Source organism: Cottoperca gobio, chromosome 21, assembly GCF_900634415.1.
Source record: "Cottoperca gobio chromosome 21, fCotGob3.1, whole genome shotgun sequence".
Classification (NCBI taxonomy): domain Eukaryota; kingdom Metazoa; phylum Chordata; class Actinopteri; order Perciformes; family Bovichtidae; genus Cottoperca; species Cottoperca gobio.
This window is the reverse complement of record NC_041375.1, coordinates 4696297-4710252: the sequence shown is the minus strand read 5'-3', so window position 1 is coordinate 4710252 and position 13956 is coordinate 4696297. Positions and strand designations below refer to the sequence as shown.

General features: G+C 41.0%; 1 protein-coding gene across 1 annotated transcript in view; it reads right to left on the bottom strand.

Moving 5' to 3' along the window:
• The window catches only part of LOC115026478 (nck-associated protein 5-like), a 63162-nt gene extending 49880 nt beyond the window's left edge, over window positions 1-13282 (bottom strand). The window contains exon 1 of the mRNA XM_029459323.1: window positions 12770-13282. The gene's annotated coding sequence lies outside the window, so the exon portion shown is untranslated. The remainder of the gene's footprint in view (window positions 1-12769) is intronic.
• Window positions 13283-13956: the final 674 nt, after the last annotated feature.

The window sequence follows — 13956 nt, the reverse complement described above, 5'->3', positions numbered from 1 at the left end:
AAAGGGGGATCAGAGAGTGTGTGCCAACTACAGGGGTATCACACTTCTCAGCCTCACCTGATAAAGTCTACTCCAAGGTGCTGGAAAGGAGGGTTCGGCCGATAGTCGAACCTCTAGATTGAAGAGGAACGATGCGGATTCCGTCCTGGTCGTGGAACAACGGACCAACTCTTCACTCTCGCAAGGATCCTGGAGGGGGCCTGGGAGTACGCCCAACCGGTCTACATGTGTTTTGTGGATCTGGAGAAGGCGTATGACCGGGTCCCCGAGGTGATACTGTGGGAGGTGCTGCGGGAGCATGGGGTGAGGGGGTCACTTCTGAGGGCCATCCAATCCCTGTACGCCCAAAGTGAGAGTTGTGTCCGGATACTCGACAGTAAGTCGGACTCGATCTACCGGGCGATCTTCGTTCCTACCCTCACCTATGGTCATGAAGGCTGGGTCATGACCGAAAGAACGAGATCACGGGTACAAGCGGCCAAAATGGGTTTTCTCAGACGGGTGGCTGGCGTCTCCCTTAGAGATAGGGTGAGAAGCTCAGCCATCCGGGAGAGACTCGGAGTAGAGCCGCTGCTCCTTTACGTTGAAAGGAGCCAGTTGAGGTGGTTCGGGCATCTAGTAAGGATGCCACCTGGGCGCCTCCCTAGGGAGGTGTTCCAGGCACGTCCAGCTGGGAAGAGAACCCAGGAAAGACCCAGAACTCTGTGGAGAGATTATATCTCCTCACTGGCCTGGGAACGCCTCAGGATCCCCCAGTCGGAGCTGGAGGATGTGGCCCGGAAAAGGAAAGTTTGGGGTTCCTTACTGGAGCTGCTGCCCCCGCGACCCAACCCCGGATAAGCGGTAGACGATGGATGGATGGATGGATGGACTGAAATGTATTCACCATTTTTCAATCAAGTAACACATAAGACACCCACACATGGCAACATCTCCCTTTGCTTTGTATGTGCAAGCTGAGCATCAGCCTCATTACAGCACGCCAATAAACATAAGTCAATAGATGTATTTAAATAATCAGTCCAGATCTGGGAACTACGGTAGTTTGAGGATGAACATGTTAGTCCTGGCAAAGAATATCTATATATATATATATATATATATATACATACACAATATGTTTGCAACAGCAGTCATTACATATTACAAAATGAAGACATTAGTAATACCAGTGATCCTGAATCATCCTTCATGCCAGGGATATCATTTAAGGGAGAATTATTTATCTGTTTTTAATTCACTCAACATCACTTTGTGTCGTTTCTTTTTTGCTTTTAGAGAATGTATTGTATTTGACTTTGCTTCTTGTTTGTCTGTCCTTCAACCCAGAAGACATGTAAACACAGTGAATGATAGCAGCTCTGCACTTAAGCTGATTAAAGTCAAGAGAGTTTGTATTTGTTACATTCAAAGTGAAGGACAAAACCATTAACTCATAGAAGTAACAAAAACAACATTTGAGTGACCTGGCAAGCACGTGAACTTTGAATCAGCACTGCCATCTAGTGAAGTTTGCAGTTCACTACCATGATCAGTGCAGTTCCAACAGAAATCCTTTGATTGGTCATCGCTGTCTTTGAATCAAAGACCTAACAGGGTGGAAACCAGTGCTCAACACAACATCATCACAATATTAATATAAAGAAATTCTTAGTCGACTACCACTCGTACGATTTTGACGACTAATCCATTAGTTGATTTAATCGACAGATCTGTAAAACTGAAAAAAAAACTAATTGCAAAAACACCACTTCAAATCTTGTGTTGACCAAAGATGTGCTCTGAACTTTCTTGGAATTTGGAAAGGAAAAATAAATCATATTTTCACATTCTCTCTCAATTATTAATGTTTACAGGTAAATCACTGGGCAAGTAAGTGATCAGAGTCTGACTTAGATCTGTAAAGCTGTTGTCATCTCTTTTGCACTGTTTCCATCGAGATACATTGTGAAAAGAAACCTCCATACCACCCAGTAACAGCAGCACAAAGAAGTCTGTCCATCAGTTTGGTTGTTTTACATTTGTGTCATGTAATAAAGCCTTTTTTATATCATAGATTCCTCATTGCTCCTGTTTTGTTGTACATTAAGATTTCCACTGTTTTCTTCTTTAAGAGAATGAAATTTTCTTCAATTTAAGATCAACCCTTTGAGCTCATCATTATAATGTTGAACTTTTATAGTTTAAATACAGTTTTCCAGCACATGAAAATGCGCTTTTCACCGCACATATTCCAACATGTCATAGCAGAAAAACCCCAGACGAATAATTAATAAAGTTAAGGTCTTTCAGTTACAGGGTCGTTGTGCATTTTGCTTACTGGGACACTTAATGGAATGGAGCCATTATTAAAGTTATTTTCAGAAATGCTTTTTACATCATTCTGACACAAAGAGCCATCTTGTTTTTCTCAACAGCATACAGACTAGCCTCCTAATGAAATTACATAACAGTAATGTTAAAGTGTGTTGCCCAGTATAATGACGTCACACTTTATAAATGTGAAATGACCTACTGTTTTAGAGATAGAAGGGTTACATGTGATGGCCTTATGTGACAACATGCATTTATTTATATTATATATTAGAATAGAATAGAATTAATTTTCTTCTTTTTTAATTAACTCATCCTTTAAATTTATTTTATATTTTTACTTTAGAAAAAGTATAACGTTTCAAGCATGTTTCTCAATAGTTGGCCAGTAGATGGAGTTCTTCATTCATTTTCCTGAGGAGTCCTGCATCATCTAATCTGATCACCTGCCTCCTTGTATGTGTGTGTGTGTGTGTGTGTGTGTGTGTGTGTGTGTGTGTGTGTGTGTGTGTGTGTGTGTGTGTGTGGGTGTGTGTGTGTGTGTGTGTGTGTGTGTGTTCTCCTGGCAGCCACACAGTATGAGAGGAAACAGGAGATGCACCTGCCAGGCAGCAGATTACACCTGCCATCAGAGGTTTAGTCAGCTGAGTCACATGGTACCTTTAAATGAGTCATGTGACGTTCTCTTCACAAATCATACATCTATTTTGGAAAGAAAAATACCTCGCTCAAAAATGATAGAGGAGCTTTTTTTTTTTTTACTATTTATACAGAACTGCCGGGTGGCTTGTAAATTCCACCAAGAGATCAATAAATTGTATCCTAACCTACAATAATACATGATTAATAATTTTTTGTTGATTATATTTTGTAGTATTAATTAAAGAATTAATTAAAGAAACTTAAGCTGTCAGATAAATGTAGTGCAGTAAAAAGTACAATATTTTATAAAAGTAGGATAAAATGGGAACAAAATGCCTCAAAATTGTACAGCTGAAAAATCCACAGATATAATAGCAATGAAAACGTTTACTGACAAAGAATGTATTTTTTTGTTAGAAAATGATTTGCATGTAATTGCTCCTTTTGTGCTGTGAATCATTAATGAAATTGCAGGTTTTTGAAACGTAAAGACAGAAATAACATCTTTAATGTGATCTTCCAACAAACAAAAACCCAGAAAGGACATTTTTAAATAAAATAAAAACCACAACACCCTGATTGCATAAGTCTGCACACCCTTTCATAATGGGGGCTCTAGCTGTGTTCAAAGTTATTTAATCACATTCAAAATCATGCCTTTAGGTAAATACACCTGCCATCAATGAAAGTGATTCTGATTTAAACCAGATTAAAGTCAGCTGTTGCTGTACTATTTGCTTGAATGTTTGGAGTTGCATCCTACTGGGGGAGCCATGGACCACAAAGAGTTACCAAAGAAACTGCTAGATCTAATTATTGAAAAGTACCAATCAGGAGAGGGATATAAAAGAATATCGAAGGCATTGGATGCACCGTGGAGCACTGCTCAAAACCATCATCAATAAGTGGAGAAGATGTGACACCACAGAGACATTGCAAAGATCAGGACGACCCTCCAAAGTTGATGAGAGGATGAGGAGAAAACTTATCAGGGAGGCGGCCAAGAGGCCCACGGCAACATTGAAGGAACTACAGGAATTTCTAGCTGGTCCCTCCTTGCATGTGACCACCATCTCCCGTATTCTGCACGTGTCTGGGCTATTGGGTCGGGTGGCAAGACGGGAACCCTTTCTTAAAAAAAAAAATATCAAAGCCCGTTTGAGTCACCCCAAACCGCGTGGGAAGATGTGTTGTGGTCTGACGGGACAAAGGTTGAACAATTTGGCCTTAATTCTAAAAGATATGTTTGGCGCAAAGCCAATACAGCTCATCGTCCAAGGAACACCATACCGCCTGTGAAACGTGGTGGTGGTAGCATCATGCTTTGGGCCTGCTTCTCTTCATCTGGGTCAGGGGCTCTTGTCAAGATAAACGGGATAATGAATAGCTCCAAATATCAAGATATTCTGGCACAAAACCTGCTGGCCTCCGTCAGAAAGCTGAAGATGAAGAGGAATATCACGTTCCAACATGACAATGACCCAAAGCACACGTCCAAGTCGACCAAAGCTTGGCTTCAGAATAGGAAAGTCAAAGTCTTGGAATGTCCCAGTCAGAGCCCGGACCTCTATCCCATCGAGAACATGTGGAATGACCTAAAGAGAGCCGTACACAGGAGATCCCCTCGCAATTTGAAGGAACTTGAACTTTTCTGCAAAGAAGAGTGGGATAAAATTCCAAAGTCTCGATGTGCAAAGTTAATAGAGACTTATTCACAAAGACTTGCTGCTGTAATAAATGCAAAAGGTGCTTCCACAAAGGATTAGTTGGGTGGGGTGTGCAGACTTATGCAATCAGGGTGTTGTGGGTTTTTTTATTTTAAAATGTCCGAAATGCAAATACAGAAATCACAAGCAAATAGAAAAATGGCACCAGACAAAACATTCTTCTTCTAATACGTCTCCTTCACAGCAGACATTTTAACTCACAGTAGAAAAGCGCAGGTAATACCACTAATAATGTGTCCCAGTAAGCCATGACAGTGTGACAGGGATTCAGCACGCACAACACCAGGACCTGAAACTGAAGCAGCTAAATGGAATTCAGCCAATGTACATTTTATTAATGTGCTTTTCCTACATGTGCTGTGAAAGAGGACTACTAGTAAAAGGCTAACGCTATGTCTAGCCAATGTCTCCACTAATATTGGAATCATATATTCCGAAAGGTTTTACAGCTTTTTCTCAGTAAACAGCTGCCTGCAGCGACCAAAAACCACAGTATGAGAGGTGAGAGTGAACCAAAACGCACACACACACACACACACACACACACACAATCAATGTAAAAAAATAAATGGTGGTATTAGAGGGACTTTTTTTGTAGCAGTTGTGTGCAGTTATTGTGTACAACGTCCTGGAGTCTTGGCAAAGTAAAGACCTGAACTAAAAGCTTTGCTCACTAAGCGTATCTGGCAACACTCACTATATCCATGGTCAGCAATGGAGGTGTTACGTGTATTTTCTCCACAACTGCCTCCAGTCTTTATGCTAAGCTAGGCTAACACAAGACATGAGACAGATATACATCGTCTCATCTCAATCACAGAAAGATAACAAATAAGTCAACTTCTTAAAATGTTGCTGTTTTATTTATTTGCATTGAGCTCTCTGAGGCACCGTGAAAAGCCTTTGAGGACAAGTTCTTCTATATTTAGACATCCTGAATTATTAAGTCATAAAGAGAGGGAGAACTGGCAAACAATTACAGATTAAACTAGAACGCCACTTGGACAGAGAGTGCCTTGCCAAATGTCCTATCTCGCAAAAATATGTTTGAATTTGCTCTATGACTTGTATGTCATGGCTTCTTCTTTGGCCCACCCTACACCAAGTGTTATTATAATCAGGCCAGTAGTGTTTCTGTAATGCTGCTGACAATCAAACCGAATGAAAACATACTTGTAAGCAGTTGAGCTTATAGCTTCATTATATTTTGCATTGTTTTCTACAGTCTAAACAAATTGATATGAATCAGCTTTACAACATTTTTTGTAACACTGATCACTTCCCTCACAGCTTGACATTTATTATACTTTACCTTCACAATGATTCCAATGCAGAAGAAAGTGTGTGTGCTTGGAGACCTTTCAGAGAGGAAAGCACTCCAGTGTAAATAGTGTAATTACACGTCTTCCTTGTGGGTGGGTGGGAGGGTAAATTGGTATAATCAAGGCAGCAGTTTAGCCTCTGGCATTGATGTTGGAATGAATTAGGACAGGACCTTGCTGATATTTAGCCCCCTGGGTATTTAATGAATACATACTTCTCCCCTAAATCACATCCTGCTGATATACTGGCAATGACTGTATCGTAGAACGCACACTGGGAAATGAGCGGTGCAGGAAATGTAGCTTTAACAGGGAGCTGCTGGTACATTTACACTTTTAAACATCAAGCTCAGGCTGGTAACCCAGAGAATTTACACTGAGTACACCAGGAGAACAAAACAATTCTGTCCACTTTTGTCACGTGGCGTTTTAGCCCTTAGTTCACATTAGTGCAGTTAGAGAACAATGAGTATGTGGTGTAGATATGAAACCTATTTTATTTTTTGAATGCATTGCTACCTCTCATATACAGAAGGGTACAACAATTTGAATGTATTGTTTTTAGATTTGTAATTTGTGTGTTTTGGTCATGGACATTTTTTGGTGTAATACGGTGGAACTAATATGGAGGTATGGTAACTGCAGAGAGGTGTTCGGTACTTCAGGGCTGACAGCTCCCACAACATAAAGTCTAGTTCCTTATATGTGCAAACTTGAAAACAACTAGCCAGGAATTTATTTATTCTCTTACTTTAAAAAAAGATGTCATCGTCAACGACATTGTTTTTTCATTGTGGGTCCGACTATATTCGTGTATGGCATTTCAAAGCACACATTTAACAGCGAGTCTATAGCCCTGCTTGCAGCGCTGTGAGGCACAGCGGTGCTTTGAGGTAGATGCTCACATCATAATGCTAACATGCTCACAATCAACATGGCAATCTATCCAATAGTTGTGGTGGTATTTCAGCAACAACTGAAAATGTCAGTAAGATTCATCGGCAGGGAACCGTGATGCCAATCCATAACACAGATGTTGAGATATTTTGCTGAATAAGGCACATAATATAACACATTTGCTTAACACTCTTGCTTTTTAACCACCAACTGCGTCGTGAACGTAATCGTTCACATACTTGCCGTATACGTATTACGCATCGTGCTGGAGGATGTCACTAGATGGAACACCAGAGAACTCAGACTGTAGAGAACGTCCAGATTTGCATGATAAACAATAAACAAGGCAACACTCTAGGAGGTTACTATATTATTATAATATAAAGGGACAGTGGAGCCAACGTAGATAGCAAGTTTGGCCAATATATCAAGCACATCGACATGTTTCTCTCATTCTGTCAATGCGAGAAATTGATGCTGAGAAACACCACCAGTGTATTCGAATGTCGGCCAGGACTTTTGATGATTTGCTTCGTCGAATTAGCCCGCTAATTATAAAACGCAACACACAGTGAGCCAGTCAGTTCAGCAGAGCAGCCTCCGATTTCTAAAAACAGGCATGAGCTAGCAAGCTTTGTCAGCAAACTACATACTTGGATCAGCGACAGTTGGATGTATAGTCAGAGCATTCAGCAAAGCTTTATGGACTGCTCTGCAGGATGAGGCTGCCCCTGCTGTTTATGGAACTATCCCAACTGTGTTTTGGCGATGACGGTAAACACGTCAGAGTCCATAACCCTGCCAACGGTAGAAGTTATTTCTCAGTTATTACTTCAGTTTCATCCTGATGGCTGCATGTGATGCCAGGTACAGGTTTACAGTTAGAAACATAGAGAATGTCCGCGTTGCGTTAATTTCGGAGGATGTGCACTTACAACGCTCTAAACAAACACAGGATACACGAGTTAAAAGCAATCATCTTCAAACGTCAGCCACAAAGTCAGGGGTAACAGTAGGTTTGATCTTCTGGGAATATCTGTATAACATTTCTTGGCAATCCATCCAATAGTAGATATTTGTCTGGACCAAAGTGGTGGAACGACAGACAGACCAGTGTTGCGATCCCTAGGGTCATGCTGTTTGCATGGCTGAAAGGACGATCAATAACAGTATGCGCAGGCTAATCCTGAAATGACTGTGGGCAACCAGTGAGGGCCTTAACAAATACCTTACACCCCTGCAGCATGTAGACGATGGAGAAAACTAAATAATAAAGTAATTGAGTGTGCAACCTACACACCCATCTAATTCAGTCCAGTATTTGAGAGGTTTTAATAATCTGGTAAACATGGACATTTTATGCACCTCTCTCTCCTTTCATTCCATAAATAGTCCGTGGAAGAGATATTTTTAGCACAAGGCTATTTTTTATGTGTCCTTGATGTTGGAAAGCTCACAGTAATGCTGGTACCATTCTGTCGTTCCTAGCCACTCTCTAATCTGGTTCTGCAGCAAAACAGTCAAATTCAGTCTTTGATGAAGAGCTATTTATTACAGATTTAGTTTTTTAATTTAAGCTTTCATTTCTTTTCAGGGTATGATTGAGCTCTTTTTCAGCTCCACCCTGCTGAACACTCTAACCAATCGAGGAGGTCAATATTAATGTTGATAGTTTGAGATATATAAATAGATTATGTTTTGTGCTTGTCTTCAGGGTCTTATTCCATGCCACAGAATACCAACATTTTATATTTCATTCACAATTTTTCTCTCGACATTTTGGGAAAGCACCCTAAAACAGTATTTTTACCATCCGTCATTTTGAATGATGAATTTCTAAAAAGTTGCACAAAATGTTTCTACTAACAATCAATCAACAGACACCATGATGTGAACGTGGTCCATCACAGTGAAAAACACATCCAGCTCTTTGCTCTTTTTTTAGCCTTTTTTCTTAAACTCATTGTTTTTGTTTTACAGCCCGTAGATATACTGAATTGTTCAGTCTCACATATTCACATCAAACAGGCAGCCATGTACAGCTAATAATGCTCTTACAGTATAAACCCAGTGTACACTACTTTCCCAGCAAGAATATTGGACTTATTAGCTAGCCAGAGATCCAACTCCAAGTAAATTAAATTGTTCTCTGTGTTTGCTGGATGTGTAAATAGGCAACTTTCTGCTAACATCTGAGCAATAGCAATGCACATCAGGCTTGTGTCTATCAGCTAGTTTTCCAGCTCTTCTTTCCCCAAGTGGCTTAACAAATCAACAAACAGTTTAACTTGTCTTACTGTAGAAAGAAAAGCACACATTACGAATAACATTAATGACCGCTCTGTGATATTCAACTGTCCCCGTAAACCATGAAAGTGTGACAGTGACCCAGCATGACCAAATGTGCTGTTTTAGTGTTTCAACACAATGTAACTGTAGACAGTATATGATAGAGAAAAATATAAACCAACAATACTGTTATCAGCTGTATTCAGCAGCTTTTGGCAACTTGGCAGCAGAAAAACAGCTAACGCTAACGTGCTAGCAAACAATTGACTATTTAGGGTACAGAGCAAGCAGACACAAAGTGAATATAAGTTATGGAATAGAGTTTCTGACCACCTGACAAATGTAAATACAAAACTAAATTCCATTTAGTACTGGTTTGGTGTCCACCAACTTTTCGGGGAAGCATCTTGCTGCTTATCTTTAAAGATGCTTGCTTCACCGGCTAGTTGTAAAGTGTATCGGCCATTTGATGTTGGACAGGTAGCGTGCAGTGGGTCTGAACTTTTTTTGTTGATACAGTTAAAAAGAGAGGTTGATATGCTACCTTGAAACCAAAGAAATGGGCTCAAATAGAGAAAATAAATCTATTCTGTGTTGAGTTTTTTGATTCTATGTTCATTTCAAAACTATTGATTAATGCAGGTCTATGGACTTCTTTACAATAGCTCCTGAAAGAGCGCATTACCCACCACTTACCCCTGTTTTCCTGACCAGTATGGAGAATCCAGCAACAGCCCTCCCTGTTCAAGCCTTTCTTTAACCTTTAGGCTACCGCTGACCCCTTTTATGCGGCTGCACAATGCCATCATCCAGCCTCCCAATCGAATGCATTAGACTATCTGCTTCAATGCACCAAACATGGAATACATGCGCCCACAGACAATGGCTATTCCCTTGCCCTGAGCTACTGTACATCCACTCCTGTTTAAAGGCCTTTTCTACATCGAGGTCAGGTCAGCCCTGTTGGTACGATAATTCTTGTCAGATGTCCTCTTGAATGAGGCAATTGACCACGTATCATTGTACATTGAGGAGATATGTGAAGTTGTATCTCTTGCAGTGGTAACAGAGACAAGATTATGAGAAATAACAAACCCTTACTGTTCAAACAAATAGTCATGTCTGTGGAGCAATTACAATAATGTTTCTGTTTGCTAATGTTTTGCCATGAGGGACAGGGCCTTTTTCTTTTTTTCATTGTAATTCACAGCCGTCACGTTTTCTCTGCTCTATGGTTAGTCACTTTCCCTGTTAACTCTTTCTGTTGGAGCTTTCTGTTGAACTACAGCACCATGAGCGGTCTGTTACAATGGCGACTACTGGAAACGCTGCTGTTTCCACCATTGTCATTAGCACTACACATGCACAAACAACTGTAAGTCAACTCCCATGGAAATGATTACGTATAGATTGTTTTGTAACGAGACGATTCGTCAGATGATTTGTAGACCACTTCTTGAGATGCCATGTAACATCATTCATAAGTGGATCTATGTTTGACATGACCGGGGAAGGAATATTTCGACACACACAATAAACTAATCATGGCCACATTTGGATTAAAGTTACTGCTGGCATATAAAGGGCTGCAATGAGACATGATGCCCAACGTGATATGCTCAGATTATTGATGGTGGCATTTGGGCCTGACACCCATTTAGACATCTGGACCACACTATTCAGTCACTTGACATGCATTATTCTTTAGTCTTTAGTATCTAACTAAGGTGTTAAGATTAATAAAGTACTCTTCTTATTATTCTAAATGCATTAACGAAGAACTGCAAAGCTGTGGAGCTGAATCAGTAAAAACTATTAAAAAAATAATTAGCATACCTTAAAGTATCTAACTAAATAGGAAGGAGTCTCTGTATGTATCTGTCTTTTCAACATTCAAACCCACTTCACAGGGTGATTGGTCGGTTTTGCAGAGGTGAGGAAGGAGCCAGGGTTTCAGTCTCGATTTCTGTCACGACTCACATGAAAAAGTGAAACACTATGAAAGTCTGTCTGGAAATGTGTGCCATTATACCCATATTTAAACAGTGGTCGTGAACTCACAACTTTCTGGTGTTGTATTTGGAAGCCGTACCACTAGACATAACTAATAGCCGTACCACCACCACAACTAAAACTGGCAGGAGGCTCTGTCTGTATATGGTGTATATATAGAAGTATAAAATCCATGTCAGGATGAGATCAGAGGGTATGGATGGCTCAAACAAACACAGGACTTTCACCCAGGAGACCAGAGTTCATTTCCTGTGTGAAACCAACATGTTGAGTTATTTTGAGTTACAGTACGTAACTGCGTTACCACATGAATACGTAACATCACATACGTAATGTAGTAACTATATCCAGAACCGTTTTCAACACAAACCAAGATGTTTTCCTAAACTTAGCCACATAGTTTTATTGCCTAAACATAACTGAGTAGTCCTTGTTTAACTAACAACTGTTGTGTTTATATATGTATTTCTTTATTAGGAAAACTATAGAAAAAAGATAAACCTAACCAAGTAGTTCCATTGGACATTGTTAAATAGAAACGGTCAACCTATTTTGTGGTTTAGGTGTGAGGACGTGTTGGATGAGCAGTGTTGCTAGCAGCAATATCAGAGGCCAAGCAATCAGCCAAAAAGGCACTGCACTAGTACATATACAACCAGCTTAGCTTTTACAATGGGTTTGCAATCCACTGTGATACAATCAACTTCATGCAGCTCAATTCCCACTAGAATTAAAACGGTCTTTCTCATGATACTAAATCAGCATCCAAGAGAAAGTGTGGAATATGGATTGTAAGCAAAAGGACTAAAGTCAGCATCCAACGCTCAGCATCACAAGACATGTGTGTAATTACTAAATGACATCAGATAGCTTTTGATCTTTGCTAACCTATTGACCTCAGTCTGACCTCTGGTCAAATAACACACAATACTTTGTCTTGTGGTAGAAGACATGCTGATCTGTGATGGGTCTTTTTGCCTTCTTTTATGACGCTGGATCAAATTACAATGCACTGACCTGAACTGACCAGACTGAGGTTGAATGTATTAGACTGATTTAGATGAGTTTCAGCTGAACTAAATTACTTTATCTCCGCCAGTGTAAAGGAACAAATCTTCCCTCATGTCTATTTTTCCCTCCAAGCGGAACAAAGCCAAATGCTTTCAGAAACCAAAATGAATTTAATAAATGTTTTATTCAGGTCTTCTCTGCCTGTGCCATCCTAGCCTACTTTCCTCTGTACTTTGGGGGAAGTGCAGTTACTTGTTGCTCACCATGATATCTCCTCCGTCATACATTATACATAGGAGCTTTTCTGCATAGTGCATGCATATAATATGGCATCAGTTCATCAGCACAGCCACACTATGGTACTGTTTGAAGCAGTAAAGGAAATCATCTCAATTTACGTGTTCAAGAGGGAGCAGGCACGTCTGTGAGAAATTGATCTCAGCGGTCGTAGTGATTTGTAATGTATTCATCTAACAGCCTAGGCATAGGCACGTGCACACACAAAACCCATCAGCCTGACATTTGAGCGTGCATGTCAGAGCAGAGCACCCTTACCCTGCCGGTGGCTGTGTGTATCCACGGAGACAGATGTCAGCAGAGGCAGCAGGCTGAGCACTCTCCGCCGAGGTGTAGAGCATTCCTCGTGGGCATCACATTCACAGACCACCGGAGGAGCGGTGCACAGCGAAGAGCCGGGACTCCACAATCTGGGTCAGTGCTTCTGGAAGCATCCTTATGATGAAGAAGGTAGCCACAGAGGGGAGTGCAGACGTCACAGGCCCACATAGATCCTAGCATCCAGCCACGGTCGCATCCTCCGTCTGCAGTTGTTATGGGTCCGGATGCAATGAATTCCACTGAGACTCAGACGGGAGCAAATCCACAAGGTTCTCACATCCACACACGACGAGAGCTTTCTGCTACTAGAATATAACCTCGTCTGCACGAAGCATCGGCACCTCAGTGAAAGACTCTCCTCCTCCTCTCACTGCGTCTGCCTAATTCACTGCTTTATCGCTCTATTTCTGTCTTTCTCTGATGCTCACCCATATTTCCACTTGACTGCTCTCTCTCCCTCTCCCACTCTCTCTCTCTAATTCTCAGCTGTGTCTCAGTGCTCTGCTCAGCCTGTGCCCAGAGGATGTTGAACATGTGTTCAGGGTGGGGGTTGGGGACTGCTGACTTCATAGGTGGCATGCTTACTTCCCACACTGATAGGTTAGGGAGTATGGCACTGTGCGCTCACATTTTGGGCACCTTACTGGCAGTTGTTTTAGGTAAAATAAGATTAGTCTCTTTTTCTTGTAAAGGTTCCTATTTTTGTATCAAACATCTGAGCAGTCGAAGATGAGGATTAATGGCTGTGATTAACCGTCACGCTGAAATCTGTGGACCAGTAAAGTAAGGAAGGGAAGGAGGAGGTGATGTCTATATGTGACATGATAAATTCACTATCAGATGAGTAAATAGCCCTGCAGTAATGTCAGAGGGGGAAACAAACCTTGCAGGCTCATAAATGATATGCAGCATTTGAGTGTTTTTGTTCCCACTGAACACTACTGCCTCTTTCTAGACAGACGAGACACATTTCTGCACATTATACGACAGAGGCAGAGGGAAGAGAGAAGATGTGGGAGGCAGTGTGTAGGAAAAAAAATTGACAAACAGAGAGAGAAGGGGAGAAAGGGAGAGGGAGGGAGGGGGAGAACAGATAAAGCAGCAGGAAATAAAAAGAAAAGGAG